An 11,807-nucleotide genomic window follows, 5' to 3' on the forward strand; every position below is an offset into this window, starting at 1 on the left:
TACTGTACTGTATGTTTCAAAAAAATCCACAGTAAATTGACCTACACGGATCAAGGCTGTGTTGCTCAAGTGTCAACTGTGTTGTGATTACATTAAGTATAAAGGATTGAAGCATACAGTTAAAGCACAGACATATCAGATTAGTGGCAAAAATGCAAGACCAGGCTATATGCTGTCTTTAACAAACCTTCTTTAAAACATAAGGGAGATAAAAGTAAAAGATTTAAAATGATTTATGATCCAAGCACTAATATAAGCCACTTGGGATGGCTGTATCAATATCAGACAGAATGTATTACACAACAAGTGCTATTATTGTTGATAAAGAGGAACATTACATGATAATTAAAGGGCCAGTTCACCAAAAAGACGTAACTAAATCTATATGCATCAAACAGCAAGTATACCTGAAGCAAAAACTGATAAACCTCAAAAGAGAGAAAATAGGCCACAACAATAAGAAAGTTGAACAGATTCGAAGAACATGGATTTCCAGTTTTAAAAGGAGAAGAAAGAAGATGAGGGAGGGGAGGAGAAAAAGAAGAGTCTCAGGTACTTCAATATGAAATTTCAGAACATTTATGATCATAGTTTTTAAAAATCTACAGTTTCCAGACAGTGGAAAAAAGAGCACAAATAAAAGATTAGATGAGCATCAAATTCATTAAAGGAATACTGGAAACTAAAGGTTGTGGATTGGTGGCTTCAAAACTATGAAAAAAGTCTTTCCAATGCAGCACTTTCCACACCTAGCAAACTGTCAGTCGAGATATTTTTAAAAATTCAGTCCTCATGCACCCCTACTCGGAAAGCAAGTGTAAGATGAACTTGATGAAACCAGAGATATTAACCAATACAAATAAAGACACAAGAATGAGAAACGATGGTTTCCTAAATATCCTGAAACAAATATAGGAAACAGTGGAATTCCTGGTGTGGTGGCAAATGGAGCTCCCAGGACGAAATCTGTTCAGATGCTGGGTGAGCAAATAATATAAATTGAAATAAGGACAAGGAAAGATTGTAGGAGGAACTTGGCAACATCAAAAAGAAAGAAAAGAAAGAGAAAGGAAGGAAGGAAAGAAGGAGAAGAAAGAATGAACAAATGAACAAAAGAAAGAAAATAATAATTCATATCTGACACCATGAAAAACAGATTTAATACTATCAGGAAAATGAAGGATGATTTATTTTTTTTTATTTTTATTTTTTTTTAGTAAAACAGAGAACTTAGCTATTGAATAAATAAAAGAAGTAAGCAGTAACTCAAGGGAAACTAAATAATTCAACACAATGTTGCCATAGTTTGATAATTGATTCAGTAGTGGCTCATATTTCCATAGTCATAATGAGGAACCCTAAATATTGATTTAAAAATATCCTAAAACTGAGCCACCTGGGTGGCTCAGTCAGTTGAGTATCTGACTCTTGATTTCGGCTCAGATCATGATCTCACAGTTAATGAGATTGAGCCCTGTATAGGACTCTGTACTGAGCATAGGGCCTGCTTGGGATACTCTCTCTCTCTCTGCCTCTTCCCTGTGTGTGCTCATGCTCGCTCTCTCTCTCTCTCTCTCTCTCTCTCCGCCCCCCAACCCTCTCAAAAGTAAATAAGAAAAATATATCCTAAAAGAATTTCCATAGCAAATAAACTAATTCTAAAATTCCTATTGAAAAGTAAAACATCTAAAACTGCCAAAACAATTGTAGTTAATAATAGCTAATACTTATGTAAGGACACAAGTCTAAACGTCTAAACCAAACTGACTCCATGACAGGCTTTAAGTTTCCCCTCTAAACTAGAAGGCCTAAGTTTCAGCTTCCCAGAAACTATCAGGCACTTACACATTGCCCGAGGCAGGAGAAACCACCCTTGTAACACCCAATCAGGAAAGGCCAGCGACCACCCTCCACGTCCACCCTCCACGTTACTAAGGGAGAGGCCTGGAGATAGAAACTATAGATAGGACCTTGTTATCTAATGTTAAAGTTAACAAGACCCTCGGCTCGCTCTGTGATTGATTGAATTTAAAGTTACTCTAAATGTTGTAATTGGATCCCGCCCAAAGTAACGAATACTCTAGACAATGTGTATGGTTAAACCCGCTATCAATAATGTTGAATAATTATGATTGGATCACTCTTCCCCTGCCACAACTTCTGTAACTCCCCGATCACAAACCCCATAAAAACCCTGCTCTGCCTTTGCTCAGGGCTCTCAGCACGGATCCACTGCGTTGGTGAGGTCTGGGAGCCCGAGCTAGAGCCAGTATTAAAGCCCTTTGCCTTTGCATGCATGACTCGGTCTCCCCAGTGGTCTCTGGTTGTTGAGGATACTGCGATCTGGGTATAACACTTAAGCAGGACTTCTTTTAGTCTTCCCTAAAATGTTAGATAGTGCAGTTATTATCTCAATTTTATATATATGTGTAAACAATGTGAGTCACAGATTTTAACTTCCTCCAGATTGTGCAGGTGGTTAGCAGTATAACTGGGCTTTGAACCCTGCTGTTTGCTTCTGGAGCCCTTGCTTGTAACCCCTAGGCTGTGCTGGATTACCATCATCAGATGTCAATACAGTTGACCCATGGACAACACAGATTTAAACTGCAAGTTCCATTAGGCTATTAATTGTTAAGTTTGGGAGAGTCAAAAGTAAAATACAGATTTTTGACTGCCTGGGGGCTCAGCACCCCTAACCCCATGTTGTCCAAGGGTCAGTATACTTATAAAATCTATTGGAAATTAAAAAAAAAAAAAAAAGGTTTTATTTGTAATAGGAGAGCCAAAAAATGCAGAAGTAAAAAAATAAATCTGTCTATAAATATATTGGAACTTGACTAAAGTAGCACCAGAGATAAATGAGAAGTTGCTAGACTGCTCAATAAATGGTGTGGTACAGATGGTAATTAAATTGAAAAGAGAGACAGGCAATGGCTGAGATAAGTGGTGTTCATAAAATAGGGTTTTATTTTATTAAGACAGAGACAAAAGATGAATTTTGTAAGTTTTTGGGAATTACCCAGTAGAGCCGGAAAAACCAATGGTGCTGGAAGCAAATAATGTGCAGAAGCTGTAACTCCTTATGAATTGATTGAGCTGGGGGTAGAGGAGTGAATCAGCCTCTCATAGGGTGCCCTCCCTTCTGTTGTAATAAGAAAGGGACAAATGTCATATTCAGAAGCCTATTCTTGTGCAGATTTGATAGCAGATAAGAAAGCTTTTGTCTGATTATCATTTCTAAAGGAGGTGAGGTGTGTGTGGGAGGAAGTAAAGATAGGAGGAAAGATCTAACAGGAAAAAGTCAAAAGTGAAGAAACTACCCAGTACAAAGGCCCTCCTACTATATGCCCCTGTTCATAAAAAGCAGTGAAACAATGTGGTTTTTCACAAGTTAGGTTCATTTGATTTACTTCAGAGAAATTAGGTGCTTGAATGCACCAAGTTTGGGCCTTTCTCAAGAACAAGTTTGGTGATGTTGAGGAGGAAGCGATCATAGGCAAGGTGTCTGGAATCCACTCTGGACAGTGGGGATTAGTGAGCACTGATAAACACCAGGCTACGATGGGCAATGCAAAGTGGGTGAGTGAGTGGTTTGGAAGTTCCAAAAATGTTCAAGACTTGTCACAGTGGGGACAGGGAAGATGCTGGTTTTATGGGAGTTCTAAAATTTGTGCAGTGTGGGGACCCTCCTTAAAGAAGAGAATGCAAAAGTATCTTGCTTTTTATTTATTTTTTTTAATATTTTTGTTTATTTCTAGGAGAGAGAAAGAGAGACAGCGTGAGCAGGGGAGGGTCAGAGAGAGAGGGAGATACAGACTCTGAAATAGGCTCCAGGCTCTGAGCTGGCAGTCAGCACAGAGCCCGACGCGGGGCTCGAACCCACGAACCGCGAGATCATGACCTAAGTGAAAGTCGGACGCTTAACCGACTAAGCCACCCAGGTGCCCCAAGTATCTTGCTTTTTAAATGTTTACAAAAATGTGAGACCTCATTGTGGGAACTCTTCCCAGGGACTTGGATGGGGCTCTTATAAGTGAGCAATCAAAAGCATAAGCATCAGTAGCTTCATAATTAACAGGAGACTAGATACTTGTGAGAAAGCAGGAGACACAATGTGTAGAGTTCAAGACGTTGCAATTACAGGTGGATGCAAACATAAATTCCTTTCTTTTTTTTAATATGGGGGAGAAAGACCACTGGAAGTGAAGAAGAAAAGGATCAAGAAACCAATGATTTGGATTAGTTATCCCAAAGGATGTGGGGGACACAGAAGAGTATATGCCAGATGTAGAATGAAGGTGCAGATAGTAGTCCAGACACTAAAGTCTTCAGTTGTCTTATTTTTCAACTTGGGAACTTTGCACAGGTCCTTTACCACTTCTTTATTTTATTGAATTTGGGTAGGAGATTGGGCCAAAAGAACTAAAAACACAGAGTCCGAGAAAAGATAGAAGGTTTTGTTTTGTTTTCTTCACATAGTTAGTACAAAAGCTGGCAAACTTCAGGGAAAGTAAAATCCATCCCTAATCTGACAAGACTGGGTTACATGTTCCTGTTTGTCCCTATGATACCCTATACTTAATTTCACTCCTTTAGTTTATATCATGTTTGCTTCTGTCTTGTTTCACCATTTTCTAGGGCATTGTACTTGACCCGATGTCCAAGACTGGCTAACAATAACATGTGTATTTCCTCATTTTAAGGAAATAACATTGAACGGGAAACACTCTTCAGATTGCATTAAGGAGAACTTAGTCAGTTCTCTAGCTAGGAATCATGGTCTTTATACAGGTGGCCTTGTGTCCTGCTAACAGTGATGCAGGATCCGGGAGTTCGTGACTAAATGTAAAAAGGGAAGTAGAGCTTGGGCACAATTAAAAATCTCTGTCATACCTCTTCATGATTATTTCTCTATTTAACACAAGTCCAGGCATGACGCCCCTGGAGGTAGCCATTTTACCCCAACACAATGGGCTATGTTCCGTATAACACCCTATACTTACATGTGCTAACACCTGCCACAGTGTTTATTTGTCTTTAGGCTTCTCTATATGTTCACAAACATTTGCAGTTGACTCTGTGTAGGAAAGGACATATAACTGACAGCTCCCTTTCATTCTGCTCAAGTTCATAGGTTACTTTCCCATCCCTACATGTTTTGGCCACTTCCTTAAATGCTCCATTTCTGTCCTATAAAATCTGTAATGTTAACTTCCCATACGGTAACATGTATTAGAACTCAAACAAATGTTAGGATCTGTAGGTTAAATGTATTAAAATTAATCATGGTGGAGTGCTAAATAATGTGCTATTGTTTAAATAAAATAGAAACTTTTTTTTTTTTTTTTTGAGGAATAATAAACTACCCCATGGAAGAGGCATTCAGAGTAACTGGAAAGAAGTCATGATGTGGGAAACAAAGGCAGAAGGAAATGGCAGATAAAATTAAATTTCCTTATAACCTGCAGCCCATTGACAAATACTTGAGGCTGGCAGAGTCCAACTTTTCTCCAGGAGCTCTCTGCTGTCTTAATGCTAATACTTTGCTGGAGGGAAAAACAGCCTGGCTTGACAATAGCCAGGCCTTCAATATCCTGTGAGTCTTCTTTAGCATATGAAAGCCTCCAAGGAAACTTCTCCAGGACTTTACGTCCCCCCAACCCCCTAGTATATAACCAGCTTCTCCTCCTGGTCTCAGGGCAGCTCTTTCTGCCCATAGGTCCTGTCCCTGCACTTGAATGAAGTCACCTTTTTGCACCAAAGACATCTCAAGAATTTTTTCTTGACCTTCGGCTCTGGACCTCATGAACCCCACTATTCCCCCAAAAAACCTCATCAGTCAGAGGGCACTTTAGGTGAAGGGACCTCTCCAAATATTAATGTATTAATCAATCGCTTCCTTTATTCACTTTCTCATTAAGTGTTTATTGAATGCCTATAATATGCAAGTATTTAGCCTATATAATCATTACAGAGGACCTGTTCACTCCTTCTGTAAATGGAAAGCCCACCAGATAAGATTTTATTAGAGCTTTGGGGAAACTAATTTAAAATAAATAGAGATAGGGGCGCCTGGGTGGCTTAGTCGGTTAAGCATCCGACTTTCACTTAGGTCATGATCTCACGGGTCGTGGGTTCGAGACCCGCGTCGGGCTCTGTGCTGACTCCCAGCTCAGAGCCTGGAGTCTGTTTCAGTCTGTGACTCCCTCTCTCTCTGACCCTCCCCTGCTCACGCTGTCTCTCTCTCTCCTAGAAATAAATAAAACATTAAAAAATAAAAAAATAAAATAAAATAAAATAGAGTAATCAAAACTTTTAAATCATTATCTTCAACTGGAAATTTACGGTTCTTGCATTATTTCTTATTTTAAAAGATTCCTATCTTTTGGCATTAACAATAAATCAGTACTTCCAGGTTGTACCAATTGTTTTATGGCTTTTGAAGCAACAGCAAAGGACACCACTGACAGGCTTTCAACTATATCCCAGACCAAAACAATAAAAATAAATAGAAGAAAACAATATAATCTTTCTGACATTTCCATGAAAATTGAATGCTCTTCTTCTACAAACACAGAAGAGCAGTTTCATTATTGAGTGCCAAGGATCACATATCCATAAAATACCAAGAGATTTTGCATGTCATTCAATCACACAACTGACAGTCTTCAAGAAAAACTGCTTTTCAATGAGATGGAAGGCTTTAATGAGCTAATTAGTTAGCTCAGGAGGGTGGTTCTGTGACATTACTTACGGAATTACTCTGAAATCTACCTATTCTTGCTGTTCATTTACAATAAATTATTTTGTCTTATGGATCTAACTCTAATATTTATTTTAAAACCAGAAATCCTATTTAATAGCAATTTTCCTTGTATGGCAGGCTATTGGTTTTTATCTCATAGTGATTTTAATACTCCCGTTCTAAAATATTTCATTCTGTTTAGTGGAATATAATTAGCTTTATCATCAGTGCAAAAAGTTCAATCTATAGATTTTCTCTGATGTAGATCAGAGTGGAAATAAACTGTCATGATAATTGTGTTCATTGAGTTTTATAGTCCCCTTTTCAGATTTAACTTGAACATCACTGCATGCGTAGAAAAATGGAGGCAGCGACCATTGCTCATTTTGCTGCTTTCTGATTATATCACAGAAGAGTTGCCCAGTAAGCAGGCTTCAGGAAAGAAGGTTGACTCAATGAAATATTAGTAGTGAAAAAAAAAAAAAATCAGCACCAAGCCCTGCTTTCGGCCATCCTCTTTGATGCACTAGGACAAGTTAAAATGAACATGGGGACACGGAGGAGAGAGGGTCTCGATATCAGGGAAAGCACAACTGGCCACCACCAACAAAGAATTAAATGGAAAGAGCAGGGAATATTTTATACTAGGGCCGTTGTCTTAAGTGAAGTTTTTTTCTGTCTGACTCATGGTTGAGAAAGTGTGTGCTGTTTAGCTGACTTCAAGAGTCATTACCTTTAACCCATTACTTGTCTCTCATCTACCTTGAATTTTCCAGCAAAACAACTAGTAATTATTCTTCAAGCCTGTGCTCATTCCTTTTTTATTTTTTTTATTTTTTTTGTGCATACTGCCATTAGTGTCCTATAGTGTCTGACTCCAACACCTACTGCAGTCTCACACAGATTTCAAGACAAGGCTTTAACAACTTCTCTTCAAGCAACATCACTCCCAATTTAAGTAGATTTTCTGCATTATTCTCCCTGCATACGTATGGTCTGGGAATATGTTTTGGTCACTGTGTTATTCAGGGTTCTCCAGAGAAACAGATGTACATATAGTTACAGATACAGGTCTGGATATAGATATATAGATACATCCATAAACACATTATCGTAGATAATGATCACGTGACCCGTTTCCTTAAAATGAATCTTTGTATATCTATGTATCTATATGCCTATCTGCAAATCAATCTATTTATATGTATAGATAGATTAAGAGATTTGTTTTAAGAAACTGGATCACGTGATTATCTACAACTATATAATGACATATAGATACATAAAAAATATTTTAGGTATAAGATTACATGATTATGGAGGGTTGGCAAGTCTAAACTCCAATAGGGGAGGCTGGCAGCCTGGGAACTTAGGAAAGAGTTGCAGCTTAAGTCCAAAGACAGTCTGCTGGAGAACCAGAAAGAGCCAATATTTGAGCTGAAGACCTATGGCCATCTGCTGGAGAATCCCTTCTTGCTCTGATGAGGCCAACCTTTTCTCCATTCAGGTCTTCAACTGATTGGATGAAGCCCCCATAGTTAGAAAGATCCATAGTCCACTGATTTAAATGTCTCATTCAAAAACACCCACACAGAAACACCTGGAATAATGCTTCACCAAATATCTGGACATTGTGACTGTACCAAATTGACAGATAAAACTAACAAGCACTGCCACCATTATCTCCTCAATTTCTTTTTTTTTTTCACATTTATTTATGTTTGAGAGAGAGAGAGAGACACTGTGTGACTGGGGGAGGAGCAGAGAGAGAGGAAGACACAGAATCTGAAGCAGGCTCCAGGCTCTGAGCTGTCAGCACAGAGCCTAATGTGGGGCTTGAACCCATGAACCACGAGATCATGACCTGAGCCGAAGCTGGATGCTCAACAGCCTGAGCCACCCAGGCACCTCTCCTCAATTTCTAACCCAATGCTTAACTCAGTAGGCACTTAATACCTGTTAAATTAAGTAATAAACCCAAGCTGTTAAGCTCTATCAAAGGAAAAAAATCTGTCTCAATGTCTACAAGACAGTGGCTCTACACTGTAGGCGGACCAGCAGAATAAGGCTAATAGAATAGGTTTAGGTAGAAATTTTATAAGCAACAGAGGCTGCTTAATAAAGTCATACTGTCATTTTGCAGGGTATGAATGTTGGAGAAGACAGAAGAGTCTAGTGCTGTGGCAAGGCTGTTCCTTCTATGAAGGCGTGTATGCTCTATACATGTATATTGGCTTAGTCTTGGTTCTGTTCCAGTAAAGCAATCTGCCCAGTGTTTCTTTTCAAAATATAATAGTTAAAGTCTTAATATGTGTGTGCATGTCAAAATAATATATTATTATATATGTTCAATACTGTTAAAGGCAGAGAAAATCTGACACATAATACATTCTGACATCAACTTTATTTTTTAGCTTCTGAAAGAACAAGTGAAAATCCTTACATACATGCTTTAGAAAAACAAGGTTTTTAATTACTCTATGCTTATTACATCATAAGATGAGAATATACATAATCAATTGCTGATTTTTTTTTTTTGAAAAATCAATCTTCCAAATCAGGTGAAAGATATTTCATAAAACTCATTTCTTGTGGCTTTTGTATTTTTAATTCTGCATAATTTGTGCTTTGAACTTGATACCTCATAATATACTTTCACTAAATTGTAATCCCTATTTCAATATTATTAGATATCTTAATTTGTTTAGGGACTTCTTAGTACAGTCGGTAGGATAGAAGAATCAGTTTACAGTCATGATATATAAAATAAATATTTATACAGCATTATATCTTCATCTTAATAGATTTGTTTACTTTGTTACTTCAAAATTCTTATTAACAGCCAATTTCATTACTTCTAACAATCCATTTCTGAGGGACCATGTATCAGTTTTTGCCTAAAGAAAATGAATAAATATAAAAGTGTTCCAGGTTGAAGATGAAGCTGTATTTTAAAACATAGGGAAGAGTGCACTCTGAAACATGTATCTGAAGGATTCACATGAAAGCTGGGCTTTGTTTCAGGCAGCTCAGTCAATCTCAGCCTCTTACCTTAATTATCAGTTTCATTTCTAATGCTGACCAAACTGACAAAAATATGGTTCATGTTCATGCCATATCATGTATAGATCCTTGACTCTATTTTCTGATCCACAAAAGTGATAAATGTTGTTACATATGATTGGTTTTAAAACATTCCCATAAAATTCCACACTCTCAAATTAAGAAACAGAAAACACCTCAGTAAAATGACTATATATAATTTATGGTCTTGTTGTTAAATGTTTGCTTCAGTAGTTCTGCACACAGAAAAACAAACTTCTGCTGAGATTTCTGTAGTAAAGGGAAAGTCATTAGTTCCCGATCTGGCTCACTCCAATTTTGGGGTGTTCCAGCTGTCATGAGGTCAGTCTCCCTAACCCAGAACCCCCACACCCCCGCCTCCATTTGCCTTCTGTCTGTAACTATAGGTTTGTCTTTATTTTTTTTTTTAATGTTTTATTTTATTTCTGAGAGAGAGAGAGAGACAGCATGAGCAGAGGAGGGTCAGAGACAAAGAGGGACACAGAATCCAAAGCAGGCTCCAGGTCTGAGCAGTCAGCACAGAGCCCGACAGGCGTCTCGAACCCATGAACCGTGAAATCATAACCTGAGCTGAAGTCGGACGCTTAACAGACTGAGCCACCCAGGCTCCGCCCCTCATATTTTTAAGTTTGTCTTTAGAAGGCTACTTTCAGCATCTTATCCAGACTTAACCCTCTGGGGGAAATGGGGTCATTTGAGGGTTTATAGGAATGGCATTCTACCCCAATAGTTGACGCAGGGATATCCAGGAGGTTCTATGCATTTAAAGTTTGGGAATGAGCAAAGCCGAGAAGCTAAATCCTATTACAAAGAAGAAGTGGGCAGGAATGCCAATTGACCAAGCCAAGAGTTAGAACTGGGTAAGAACTGGAAAGAGGTCAGAAGCACGCCAGGGGTGTCTTCGAACACAGCATTGCCACTGGGTCCTCAGCCTAAGGTGTGTATCTAGACTACTAAACGGTAGAGGGTCAAGGTAAATTATTATTTCCTCAGTTCCTCATATGACAGTTTCAAGTCAACTCAGTCTCCTAGTTGCTCTGCGAAAATAATGCCCTACTTTTTCAGTGTCCTTTTGAAACTAGCAAGAAAAATAGAGTGACCAGTACAAAGTGGTACTATCACTTTAATTGATCAAGACACTGCATTTCTATAAATAAAGCCTAAAGGCATATGAAACTTAGGCTGGCTTTTTTTGCCGAAACTTATTAATTGATTTATACTGAGCCTAAAATCAACTGCATCCTAAAGTATATATTGCTTCTTTTAGGACCCCAAGTGTAAGACCTATATTTTTTCTGTTAGATATAATCCTGCCAGATTTGACCCAATATTCAAGATTACATAGATTGTTTTAGATTCTGTTTCTGTTAACCCAAAATGCTAACTATCTCTCCTAGCTTTATGTCATCTATAATTTTGAAAAGTACATGTATTAACTGGCAGAAAGTTCATAGTATAATTGCAATAGTTTCTTTCAGCACAAGATTATCCCCAACATTATTTCCCCTATGTTACATGGACTTTGTCAATTTTAATAGTTTTTTTGGTATACTTTCATCACAACCCTGTTAGGAAATAATTATTTCCCAAATAATTATATATACTTAACTTACTATTTAATATAGTAAGTTAATATTTAGTATATATATATATTTCCCAAATATATATATATAAACTTACTATATATATATATAAACTTACTATATATATATATATATACTTACTATATATATATATACTTACTATATATATATATGCATTTAATCATTTATCTCATAAAAATAAATATACAAAGTACTTATAAAGTGTTTAGGGATAATAAATCATATAATCCTTAAAAGATCTCTATATGGTAAGCATGTACTATCCTAGCCTATTTTACAGGTGAGGAAACTGAGGTATAAGGGGGTTAACTTACCCAAAGTTGCAGGGTTGCATTTGACATCCAGTATCCCTTCCTTTGGAGTCCTGCTTG

Source organism: Hyaena hyaena, unplaced genomic scaffold, assembly GCF_003009895.1.
Source record: "Hyaena hyaena isolate Hyena2069 unplaced genomic scaffold, ASM300989v1 scaffold_338, whole genome shotgun sequence".
NCBI classification, from domain to species: Eukaryota; Metazoa; Chordata; class Mammalia; order Carnivora; family Hyaenidae; genus Hyaena; species Hyaena hyaena.